The 13,821-nt window shown below is 35.5% G+C and overlaps 1 protein-coding gene across 1 annotated transcript in view; it reads right to left on the bottom strand.

Annotated features, from left to right (window-relative positions):
• The window catches only part of CUNH11orf87 (chromosome unknown C11orf87 homolog), a 237,884-nt gene extending 225,473 nt beyond the window's left edge, over positions 1-12,411 (bottom strand). The window contains exon 1 of the mRNA XM_012474596.2: positions 12,266-12,411. The gene's annotated coding sequence lies outside the window, so the exon portion shown is untranslated. The remainder of the gene's footprint in view (positions 1-12,265) is intronic.
• Positions 12,412-13,821: the final 1,410 nt, after the last annotated feature.

Here is a 13,821-nt window from a genome sequence, read left to right as displayed (position 1 = left end):
CAGGACAAAAGGGACACATTAGGTTTGATGTGGAGCATGCTGGAAATTCTCTACACCACATTATATTAGATGTTGCTTCTACAAACTCACAGGCAGTACAGCCTATCACTTTGTTTTCTGTGTATTTCCCACTAATATCTAGTTTCACTGGAAGTTTAAGTTCTCACTTGCCCACTGGAACATCTGATTTGGTAATGCTGGGGCACTATAAACATGATTGGCATCTTAGTATTTTATGAAATTTAAATGAATTCATAATGCATTTCTTCTATTAAATCAAGAAGATATAAGAACTGTAATGTTCACTTCACCAAATAACTAATTACTTCATATAACTTGAGTCACATGAATTATCAGTGGACACAGAGTCCAATATCTATATACACCTCCCTGCATGTACATACTCATGCACTTGTGCATACAAGTACACACTGTCAGGGTAAGTTATAGGAAAAACACAGCAGCCTTTCTAAGGAAAGATGCCCAAATCTGAAATTTTATCTCAGAAGAAAATAATAGCAGTTTCCACCCATGTTACTTCTTCAGCAGTCATACTTGCACACAAATTCGAGCAGGCAACATGACCACAGGGGCCTGACCTGCTTGGAACTAATCCATTTAGTATTTTCAGAAATAGATTCAGATCAAAATACCTACTAATTCAAGTGAAGAGGCACACAAAACATACACACACACACACACACACACACACACAGGTGTTAATGGAAAGAGATCATAAAGGATTGCACTATCTGGCAAAATGCCTCACCAAGAAACCCACACACCAGTAAATATTCTAAAGCAGCTGAGTTAGCCTAGATTTGGTTTCCATGGCAATAAATACCGAATGGAGGTCTGCTACCACCTATCCTAAAAAGAAGATTCAGAAATCAGTAAAATACTTCTTTTAATAATAAAATATAATTATCAAAACCAATCACAATTACACTCACCACTGTCAAAAATAACCATTATCTGCAATTATAGATTTTTACCCTGATTAAAAACAGAACAAAAAGAGGAATTTACAAAGTCTCCAAATAGCACAGTAATTTCATGTTGAACCCCAACAGACCTACAAAAATAACAAACAGATGATTTAGGGCTGACCCCAAGCCATTATGCCTGAATTTTGCCACCATGAACAGTGCTTAGCAAGCATCAGAAGGGGCTATAACAATGCGGTCATCTATAGTCATGGACTTCAGAATGTCACTATTTCCCTGTAAAGAATGACCTAAGGGTTGCAAGGCTGTTGCCAACAAATGCTTTAAGCATGAAGCACTTCTGACTATTTCTTTGCTAGAACTAAAGTTTAACTGTGATGAGGATCAAACAACAAAGACATCATGCACTCACAGCTAGCAGGTATTTTCCCGATGACCTATCAGTCGACTTTAACTTCCTGTACTTTTCCCTCAGGGATATACTGGAGAAGACTATATCCTAAGAACAGAGTTCTAGAACATCTCAGATATTCATCTGGCCTACTCTACAGAAATCACTTAAATCTAATATAACAATATGTACAAAGTAAGCGTGCATTCTTTCAGGGCACGAACCAGGGAGAGTGGTGAAAAATATTTACAATTAACTGTATCACTTTTTCAGCTTTCAATGATTCACCACATACTTGGTCTGTGTCTGGCATGCTGTGGACACCCAGTACACAAAGATGGAAAAAGGAAGCCTTTCCCTCAAGAGTTTATAGTCTAGCAGAGACTTAGGATGAAATCAAAACTTCTTCATGTGGCCTTCAAGGCCCTCGGGAATCTGGGATTGAGGTCCTCTGCCAGTTCTTCAGTGTCGTCTCCCTCAACTCCCCTGACCATGTTCCAGCCATTACTGTTCTTTCTGGGCTCTCTTCTTCCAGTTTTCCCACACTGTTCTCTGTGCCTAGGGTGGTTTTTTCCTGTCTCTTCATCCGGATGACTCCTAGTTGTCTTTCAGGTCTCAATTTATGCATCACTTTCCAGAACTGTTAGGTTCTGTCATATGTTCTCATGGTTTCCTATTCTTCCTCTATAATAACTTCTCACTTTAATAGTTTTTGTTTTCAGTTGTCTACCAAGCTCAGAAAGGGTTGTAATTTACTCTTCCTAGTTATCTTGTATCCCCAGATGTAAACACTGGGTCTGGCACAAATCTCAAGTATTTGTTGAATGAATGAAATTGCTGTGCGATAGCTGAGCAAAGAACCGCTAGTTACGATAAGATGGCATGACATTCAGCGCAGAGATAATGCTGCTTCTAATACCAATGTTTATTGTGATGTAGCAATGTAGCTAAAGAGATTAGGAATTAATCTGAATGCCTTTTATGGAATGTGGACATTTCTATAGTGCAGGACCTATATCTAGTTAACTCACTTTCTACCCAGCAAGACTGGCTAAAACTTCTGATGGCTTAGTAATAACTACAGTAAAAACACAAAACTTAGACTTCATATATTTGGAATTCATGGTAATTCTCAGAGTGGGCTGAAGTTTCTATGCTTCCTTAGTTATAAATGTTTACTAAGCAAATGGTGAGGTGAGTGACTTTAATAAGCAGAACAGTTAGCTATGTTCTCAGGTATAATATATAGAACATTCAACAAAGACTCAAAAAGTTGATTCTTTTACTAACTCTGCCATTAGCTAGCTCTCATGGACCTCTCTGCATCTGAATCTCCTCACCTGTAAGGTGAACAGGTCTGACTCCATGATCTCCATATAGCCCAAGCCTTTCCAGAGTCTATGAAAAAACATATCTAATTAAAAACGAATGGTTAATAGGTTAAATGGAGACTTGATTTTAGCTAATCAAGTCTCCAAGGGCTTTTAACACAACAAATGCACCCTGAAAAGCAGTTACAATAATTTTTCTTTTTTTTTTTTAGATGGCGCCTTGCACTGTCAGCTGGGCTGGAGTGCAATGGCACATTTTCTTATGTGTTTTAGCTGCCTTAATATTTTCTTTTGTAGTGTGCCTGCTCATGTCTTTTGCTCACTTCTCTTTCAGGATGACTCTCTTTTCCTTATTGATTCCTGTGCTATTGTTATATATGCAAATACCTTCTTTATTGAATATATGTATTGCAAGTATCTTCTCTCAGTCTGTGTCTTATTAACTCTCTTAGCAGTGTCTTTTTATAAATAGAAATCCATAATTTTATTGAAATCTAATTTGTCAATCTTTCCTTAGTGTTTAATGCTTTCTGATGTTAAGAAATATTTGTATATCAAAAGGTCATAAAGATATATCACTTTCTTTTAGAAGCTTTATTGCTATGCCTTTTAGTATGGTAGAAAATAGGGGGTCAAGATTTGATTTTTTCTATATGACTTTCTAATTGATCCAGGTGGAAGGATAAATCTTGGTAAGTCATCCCTTCCACAGAGCATCACCTTTATCATAAGTCGAGTGTTAGTATAAGTGTAAGTATGTTTCTGTACTTCTGTTCTACTTCAGTGGTTTATTTCCCTATCCATATGTGAAAATCACATTGTGTTAATTACTATACTGTTAAAAAAAAAAAAAAGTCTTGGTAATCAACAGTTTTTCAACTTTGCTCAACTTCTTCAAGATTGTTCTGCTATTCTTGGCCCTTTGCATCTCCATATAAACTTGAGAATTTACTTCTCAATTTCCAATAATAAATAAATAACTTATTGGAATTTTGATAGTAATTAAGTTGAATCTATAGTTCAATTTAGGAGAGTTACAACATCATTACAATATGGAGCATTCCAATCTATGAACAATCTATATATCATTCCATGTATTTATTTAGTTTCTTTCAATGCTATACATTTTTTCTGTACAGAGGTTTTAGAAATATTTTGATAGACTTATTCCTAGGTATTTGCTGTTATTTATACTATCTTAAATTTTATTATTCCTATATTTTATTTTCTACATGTTGCAGGCATATATAATAAAATTTATTTTGCACATTCACTTTATATAAAATGATCATGCTAAATTTACTTATTAATTCTATAAGTTTGCCAGTGGATTTTCAATCATGTCATCTATGAATAATAAGAATTTAATTCTTTTATACACAGTCCTTTATACCTTGTACTTTTAAGTTTCATTCTATCCTACATTTCCATATATTCATTAGGGAGCATTTTATTCTCCATGAAAAATTCATTTCAGGATTTCCTTTACCTCAGGTGTGCTGGACCAACTGTCTCAGGTTTTGTATTTTCTGGAAATAGACTTATTTCATCTTATTTTTCACTTTTCATTCAAGTATGATATGCATATAAAAAAGTATACATATCATAATTTTATAGCTGGATGAATTTTCACAAACTGAACCAATCGGACGGCTCCAACTCCCTCAAGAGTAATTGTGATCCTGATGTCTAACAGCTTAGTTTTCCCTGTTTGAACTTTGCATCAAAAAATGCAAATATGTATTTTTTTGCATTGGCCTCTTTTACCCAACATTATGTTTGTGAGATTCATCCATAGTGTTGCTTGTCATGTCCTTTATCCCCATTTCTGTTTAGTCTTCTTTTGTGATTATATTTGGATAGTTTCCGGGTTTTGACTCTTTGAATGGTACAGCTCTAACCAATTATGTACATGTCTTTTGGTGGCTAAAGGCAGTCATCTCTGTTGGCTTTATGCTTTGGAATGGAATTTCTGGATTATACAGTATGCATCATTTCATTTTTCAAAACACATTTCCAAAGCAAAAATACTAATTTATACCCCCAGCAGCAGAAATGTGAGTACTAATTTTTGTCATTCTCATCAACTTCTAGTGCTTACCATCTTTTTCATCTTAGTCATTCTGGTGGTTGTGTAGTAGTAGAAGATAGCAGTTTCAATTTGTATTTCCTCGATGACAAATCCAGATGAACATCTTTTCATGTATTTCTTAACCACTGGGAAGTTTCTGCTTGAATTGTTTTGTTTTTGCCTATTTTTAAAATTGGGTTCTGTCTTTTTCATCTTGATTTATACAAGCTCTTTACATGTTCCAGATATGGGTCTTTTATCAAATATGTGTGTGGTAAACATGTTCTTTGTGAAAATGTGCTATTAAGGGAGTATAAACACAATCCATAGAGTATATATACTTTCTGTATGTATATCCTTATTCTCTAAGTTTTTTCTAGTTTAAAATTTTTCCTTTTTTTACTTTTTAAAATATTTTGATAAAAATGAAGACACAGACATTAATCTAACCCTACACAGGGTCAAGTGTCTATATTTTATGGATTGTGCCTATACTCTCTTAATAGCACATTTTCACAAACAAAATCTTAATTTCAGTAGAGTTCAATTTACAAATTTTTTCTTTACTTACTGTAGCTCATTGTTAGCACATTGAAATATACTCATGTGCTGCATATTTCAGTTAATGATGGAGCACATATATGACAGTGGTCTCATAAGAGTATAATGGAGCTAAAAAATCCTGTCACCTATGACATCACAGCCGTAACACTGTAGCACAACCTATTACTCACGTGTCTGTGGTGATGCTGATGTAGACAAACATACTGCACTGCTACTTGTACAAAAGTTTAGCACATATAATTATGTAGAGTATATAATACTTGATAATAAATGACATTAACTGGTTTACATTTTTACTATACTTTTGATCATTATTTTAGTGTATACTTCTTCTACTTACATATATAAAAAAGTTAACTATAAAACAGCCTCGTTGGGTCCTTCAGGAAGTATTCTAGAAGAAGGCATTGTTATCACAGAAGATGACAATCCCATACATGTTACTGCCTCTGAAGACCTTCTAGTGGGATAAGATATGAAATGAAAGAGTGAAGTTGATTATCTTGACCCTGTGTAAGGTTGGACTAATGTCTGTGTCTTCATTTTTATCAAAATATTTTAAAAAGTAAAAAGTAAATGAAAATTTTTAAACAAGAAAAAAACTTACAGAATAAGGATATACACACAGAAAATATTTTTTACAGTCATACAATGTGCTTCTGTTTTAAGCTGAGTGTTGTAATGAAAAAGACAAAAAGTTTTCAACAATTGTGGAAGACAGTGTGGTGCTTCCTCAAGGACCTAGAAATAGAAATTCCATTTGACCCAGGAATCCCATTATTGGGTATATATCCAAAGGATTATAAATCATTCTATTATAAAGACACGTGCACAAGTATGTTCATAGTGACACTGTTTACAATAGCAAAGACCTGGAACCAACCCAAATGCCCATCAACGATAGACTGGACAAGGAAAATGTGGCATATAAACACCATGGAATATTGTGCAGCCATAAAAAATGATGAGTTTGTGTCCTTTGTAGGGACATGGATGAATCTGGAAACCATCATTCTCAGCAAACTGACCTAAGAACAGAAAATCAAACACTGCATGTTCTTACTCATAGGCAGGTGATGAACATTGAGAACACATGGACACAGGGAGGGGAGCATCACACACTGAGGTCTGTTGGAGAGGGCCAAGGGAGGGACAGTGGGGAGGTGGGGAGGTTGGGGAGGGATAACATGAGGAGAAATGCCAGATGTAGGTGACAGGGGAATGGAGGCAGCAAACCACATTGCCACGTGTGTACCTATGCAACAATCCTGCATAATCTGCACATGTAACCCAGAACCTAAAATACAATAAAAAAAATTTTAACAAGATCTAAAAGTTTCTAAAGTAAAAACATGACAGTAAGTTAAGGTTAATTTGTTATTGAAGAAAGAAAATTATTGTTTATAAATTTAGTATAGCTTAAGTGTACAGTGTTTATAAAGGCTACAATAGTGTACAGTAATGTCCTAGGCCTTCACATTCACTCACCACTCACTCACTGATTCACTTAGAGCAACTTCGAGTCCTGCAAGTTCCATTCATGGCAAGTGTCTTATGTAGGTGTACCATTTTATATTTTATGCCATATTTTTGCTGGACCTTTTCTGGGTTTAATACACAAATATTTACCATTGCAGTACAATTGCCTACAGCATTCAGTACAGTAACATGCTGTCCACATCTGTAGCCAAGGATCAATAGTCTCTACCATATAACCTAGATGTGCGTAGGCTATACCATCAAGGTTTGTGTAAGTACACTCTATGATGTTTACACAACGACAAAATCACCTAACGACACATCTCTCAGAATGCATCCCCATGACTATCCATTTAACTGATCTCGTATCCTACAACCTCTCTGATTTTTCTATTTCTAGAATCTTTTTGGTACATTTTATTGCATTTTCTACATATACAATCATGTCATCTGCAAATAAGGGCAGTTTTATTTGTTCTTTTCCAATATGGTGCTTCTTATTTCATATTCTTGCCTGCTACACTGTTTGGGACATCTGGAACAATGTCAAATGAAAGTGGTGAGAGTATGTTTCTTCCTGATCTTAGGGACAAAGTATGCAGTCTATCTCCATTACATTACATATGATGTTAGGTGCACATTGTTAGTATTGAGGCTTTCCCAGAAGAATTGGGGTTGGGGAGAAGGGAATGGAGTTGTAAGAAAAACTGAGATGCTGCATTCAAGGAGAGGGACACTTAGAGATACTGTAACTTCGGAATTAAATGTTAATGCTGCATTCTTTTTACTTACAAAGTGATGAAGATATTCTGAGAACATAGGAACAGCTTACTAGGTAACTAAAATCTATGGTTTGAGTTGAGAGAGAAAATCTAGAACTATTTCACAGCCACTGAGTGTTGACTGGCTAGATTCAACTGGAACAAATAATTACCAATAAATAATAAAAAAAAAAAGACTGTGAACTCAACCAGAATCTGTCATCCTCTAGAAAATATCCAAGGAATACAAGGGATTGTGAGATATTCATCTGCAACCTAGACATTATCCTTCACTGAGTTTCTTGAGCAGAACACTCTGATGTAGACAGTGCTTCAGGAATAACCCTTGGGGACCAATCACCTGTTTATGTCTTACATTCGGGGTGTCATTATCATATGAATTGTACTTTTAATGCCACAAAAGCATATTCAGTTTGAGGTTCTTTTAGGTTGATGTCTCCTACCTTGCCTCTCAATGGACACTATCATTTTATTCCTCCTTACCTTACTATAGAAAACTACAATTTAATAAAAGCTTTAATTCACATTGAACTAAAACCTTTAGCTATTCAACAACGCTTTGACGTTGGTAAGGCAGTATTATTAGCATTTCTTTAGATATGTGGGAATGGGCCAGGAAGCTTGAGTGTTTTAAGGTCACAGGCTAATAAATGAAATACCTAGGATTAAAACCTAGATTATCTGATTCTGAATCCAGTTCTCTTTTCAATACATTATACTCCTTAATACCTGTTCAAAAAAGAGACAGATTTAGAAACACATTTTATCCAAGGATTTTTCAAAAAGGTTTAAATCTATTTCTCAAAAATAAAATCTGGTAGCTTCTACTATATAACTTACTAAGGGCCAGGAAATACATTAAGCATTTTAGATACATTATATCCTTTATTTTCTTGAATAACCCTCTTAGGTAGATATTGTCCTTATTTAACAGGTGAAGACAATGTAGCTTATGATGGCAAAGAACTTTCCTATGGTCACAAATCAATAGTGAAAGCAGTAGCTCCCCTTCACCAGACTTCCTAGATAAATAAACACATTGACTTATGCTCTGACACCATGTTGGAACGTGTGATTCTTATTGTATTCTGAAGGGTTTATATTGTCATATTCAATGCTCAAATATTTGAAGGGCATCAGGCCAAATATGCATGGCTCCAGAGAAGAACAATAGGACTAGCATAAAGAAATTGCAGTCAGATTGTGCTTCAACATAACAAATAATCTTTTTAATAATAACATCTGTTTGAGAAATGAAGAGATAAATGTTCTATATCTTGTTCTCAGGGATGGCTACATAGGCAGATATACTTATTGAAACTCTAATTGCAACTTCAGATCGTGCATTTCATTATATTTAAATTTAACATCAATTTCTTTAAAAAATAAATAAACTGCTTTGTGTGATAATGAGCTTCACTCAGAGATTTAATGATAACCTGCCAGAGACAGAATAAGGAAGATTTCTGAATTAATTGTAGAGGTGATAGCGGACAGTATCTTCGCACTCTTCCAAACCTAAGACCTTATAATATTTTCATTGGCATATACAAAAGGGGATTTCAGGTCACTTGCAGATCTAAAACTCTTCAGTTTTTTTTTTTATTGATCACTTTTTATACCATATTGTCTGTTCAAACATATAATGAGTTTCCAGGTAAGTTGCCTTGTGAGGATGTTTCAAGAAGTAAGAGAAGAGCCAGTGATGAGCCTGTGATGTCACTTGGTAAGCTAGCCTCTCACCTTCCTAGAGACCTTCCAGAGCGGATTTCCCAAATGCACTTCATTAGTTAACAGCTTCAGCCTTAAAGACCCAGAAAAGTAGTTTTGTCTGTATATCAGAGCATATCACAATAACAAAGTTTACAAGGCTAAGAATATTGTCTTCACAAAATGAGAAGTAAAATTTTCGCAGATATCACACCCACCGGATTCTCCACCAGTGTTTCTTATAGCATGTCATAGGAGAAAACAGATTATAATCAGAGTGTTTATAAATAATCATGAGGTCAAAACAAAGGGTGTTGTATGACTCAAAATTGCAATGGCATATTTGGGCAACTTAGCTTTCAATCAGGTTGTGATGCCTAGGGAAAATTCTGACTCTAAAACAGATTTGCATATGTTTGTTGTCCTGGTTTGTTATGGATTAATATTTTAGTTTATCTAACAGGGAACTCATTTTCTTTTTTCCCAGGTTCCTACTGAGCATTATAGTCCTCACACACTACAAAAGATGAAATCAAGTTAAAACATTACCATACCTATAAAATATCCAGAGAACGCTCTGTATAGTCTAGGAAACGTAAAACCATAGAAATGACATAGTCCTTGTATTAAGGATACTTGAAATCTGATAATAAAAACTGAATGGATGACATGTAATCAGCAGACAGAGATGGTGCTGAAATCAGTCCCTACTAGAAATAGAATGATAGAAAATGGAAATAAGGCTTACTGTGGCTCCCTTTGAATTCCATCTATTCTACAGGAACGTGTGCCTACATTTAGTTGACTCTCTTCATTTCTTTTGCATGTTCATTCTCTCAGAAGTAGTCAAATATTCATTAATTGTTGTCTATGCCAGATTCCCTGTGTCTCACAATATGTTTGACTATGAGCAATGCCAAATTAGAACATGGACAAGGGAGGTAAATGCTTTTGGAGAGGAGAGAGTTCTTCATTTTCTTATGTCAAAATAGCACAAGAATGAAATACTTGTTGAGTGCCGAATTTAAGACAGACCCCATTCTAGACATTTTAATCTTATTCAATCATTATATGGTATATCATATATCATCCTGACTTTATAGAGGCAAAATCTGAAGTAAGGGAGATCATCCGAGTAATTGATAACTGCATAACCAGCGACAAGAAAAACTAGTATTTGAATCTAGTCTATCTGATTTGAATGTTATCCTGACTCTCTTGCCATCTTCTAACAGTAAAATATTTTGCTTCTTAAGAAGGGAAAACCCATTGCTCCTTCAGCTGCCTGAGAGCTTTCTCTGGCACTCACTGAGGAATTATGTACACATAAAAGTGACCAGAATCATCATCCACAACCATTCACTCCCAACCACTAACATTGCTGTATAATGAGATGGCAAAGCTCTAAAGTATAATTACATGGTATTGAGTAAAATTCTAAATTAGAATTCTACCCAATGTTGTCTAATTACATGAATATTCTCAGCTGTGCCATAAAAACTTTACAAAGCAAAGGAAGACATAGATCTGAAGTGCCAGATGCTGCCTTTTGGGGAAGCCGCCTGCCATGGCCACTTCTCCAGAGACCTTCCCAAAGAAAGAATGCCAAGCTTGCAAAGGCCAAATCAACACTGGGCTGTTTCAACAACCAACACGTCTGATAGGCCTCCCAGTGTCTAGGAAAGAATTATCCAGGAAAGGCATCTTTTCATTCCACAGACATTAGTAAACACCTACCCAAAGCTAGTGTTTTTTTCCAGGCGCTGGGTCTGAGATAGATTAGAGACATTCCCTTTCAGAAAGATGGACTTATTTCTCTTTTACTATAGTCAAGTGCACTGCATCCCCATCCTACTCCCTGCTGATTGATATAGAAGTAAATAAAATTATCACAAATTCCTGCCCTTATAGAGCTGACATTCTAGAACAGATGAACAAATAAGCAAAATGTTTATTACGTCAGACGTTATTAGTACTAAGGGGGCATACTGATGTGATTACATCACTCTCCACAGCATGAATGGGCAAGAGAGTCCTGAGGATGAAGAAATACAAACATTTTGGACTTCACTAAGTAATCAATGTAAACAGAGATGGTGGGAGGTGGTTAAGTAATCCTGAGGGTCCCAGTGCTGTTAGTGGTGGAAGGCCTTGAGTTTTGAAGGGTCAAGTGGTCTTGTTGGGTACATGCAGAGATTTGGGACCCTCTCTTTATGTCTGACAATGGAATTAAAGATGAAAAAAGCGATAGTTTTACACGGGAAAAATGGAGTTCCACTTGAGAAGAAAAAAGTATTTGAGAATATAGGCACATATTATCAGCTAATAAATTCTATTAGTCCATTATAAATCTTATATCAGTTTCAAAATGATATCACACTAACTCAAGTATTAATATATCAGTAGAACAAATTTGACAGCCCCATAATGCATTCAGAATATATGAGAACTTATAATTTAATTTTTTACTGAAGTAGAACCTACATACAACAAAGTGTCCAAATGTTAAATACGCAAATATTTGTATCTGTTTACCAACACATTCATGAAGATATGGGACATTTTCAGCACCAACAGTTTTCATCATGCCCATCCTCAGTCAATACACTGCTCCTACAAATACGATCAATGTTCTGGCCTCTATCACCATTGACTTTGCTTATTCTTGAACCTCATGTATGTGGCTTTAAACAGTGCATACTCTTTTTGTATTAGTACTCTTCCACTAATCATCAGGTCTGTAAGATTCATTCCATTAGTGCATAAAGCAGTAGTTTGCTTATTTTTCACTGTTGTGGTACATAACACTACATAAATACGCCACAATTTAGTAAATCTATTATTTCAGTTGTTTCTAGTTTACAGCCATTATATGAAGCATTGCTATGAACAGTTTTTCACATGTCCATTAGTAGATATTGGCATTCATTTGTTGTTGTTGTTGTTAGTATGTAACCAGGAACAAAATTGTTGGGACATAGAGTACTCACGTTTTGCTTTAGTAGAGAGTGCCAAAGGTTGTCCAAAGTCCTTATACAAATGTAAATTCTTGCCAGTGAATTATTTAAGTTCCAGTTGCTCCACATTATCACCAACACTTGCTATTTTCATGTATTACTTTCAGCCATACCAGCAGGTGTTCTACATAAGGAGGAAATTAAAGGCTAATCAATAATTTCCATAGCGCTTTCCATCATGTTGTAAACTATACATTTTCATTGTTTGTTTACCTGTTTTCCCCTCCCTCACCCCATGCATATTATAGTGTAATCTCCACAGCAGCAGGATTTGTTTTGTTTACTGCTGTATCTCCCACTAGAGTGATGCATGGCATAAAGTAGGTGCTTAACAAGTGAATCTATAAATAAATGATTCTGGGAATATGGATAATTAAGTAACTCCAAATCAGAGATTTACAAAAAAAAAAAAAAAATCAAATATTTGAATAAAGTTTACATACAGAGATAAGCACCTCAGTATTTTTTACAATAGTACCAAGTTGGAAACAGCCAAAACATTCAATGATTAGTGAATGATTAAATGCATTGAGGTACATAATATACAAAATTACTATGTGACTCTTCAAAAATAACCTTTCAAAGACTATGCAATCCATTGGTGTGCATTCCCCAATTATATTATTATAAGAATATGTTTTATATGTGTGTGTGTAAGAGAGCATATGTTTAAGGAAGGAGAGAAAAAGAGACATTAATAATGTTTAGAGAATAGTTCTTTCTGGGTGACCAAATCACAAAAAGATTTTTTTTTAATCTTTTTCTGTATTTTCCTGAATCTCTAAAATAAGTATGTGTTTCCATTAGGGGAAGATATAATTGTTTAAAAAATGGTACACTGGCAAAGTTGGAGAAGGCTCATTCCTCCCAGATCTCTCTCACAACTAAAAGTCACTGGATGTATCACAACAAACAAAGAGGAAAACTCTGAAAGGCAGAGAAGGCAGACTGCCTAGGAACCTTGAGCCTTAAGGAAGGATGCAATAGCAAGTCTCCAGAGTTTCCTTATGACTTTCCATATATCCACAGCAGAGAGTTCTACAAGCCTCCAACTTAGATCTGCTAATGGGCACAGACCAAAAAAAAAAAAACCTCCAAGAAAAGCTTATTCTTCCTAACTAAAAAGAAAAGGAAAATGGGGCTTAACAACAGAAAACCATTATGGTAAAATCTGCCCTATTCCAGCCAAATACCACACACTTCTCCCTGTTCCACTACAGATTTAGAAGAACCAACCAGACAGCTAAGTTTCTACCTTACCCTCCTGTCATGTAGAATCAAGCAGTGGTGCTCTGATTCCCCTTCTCGATGGCATTAATGGGACCAAGCAGTGAGCCAATCTCTCACCCCATGCCAAGCAACAAGGAACATTCTGACTCCCTGCTGGGTGGTGTCAACAGAGATAAGCACAATTGGTTTTCTATATCCCATTTTGCAGATGTTGACAATGTTACAACTCCCATGTTAGCATAGTGTCAGCAGAATCTGCTGAGCTTCCTCACCCAGCCAGGCATCATCAAAACCCACCC

Source organism: Aotus nancymaae, unplaced genomic scaffold (assembly GCF_030222135.1).
Source record: "Aotus nancymaae isolate 86718 unplaced genomic scaffold, 86718_ANA_hifiasm-v0.15.2.pri h1tg000012l, whole genome shotgun sequence".
NCBI classification, from domain to species: domain Eukaryota; kingdom Metazoa; phylum Chordata; class Mammalia; order Primates; family Aotidae; genus Aotus; species Aotus nancymaae.
Note: the sequence above shows the minus strand (reverse complement) of the source record. Positions and strands in the feature narration are given on the sequence as shown.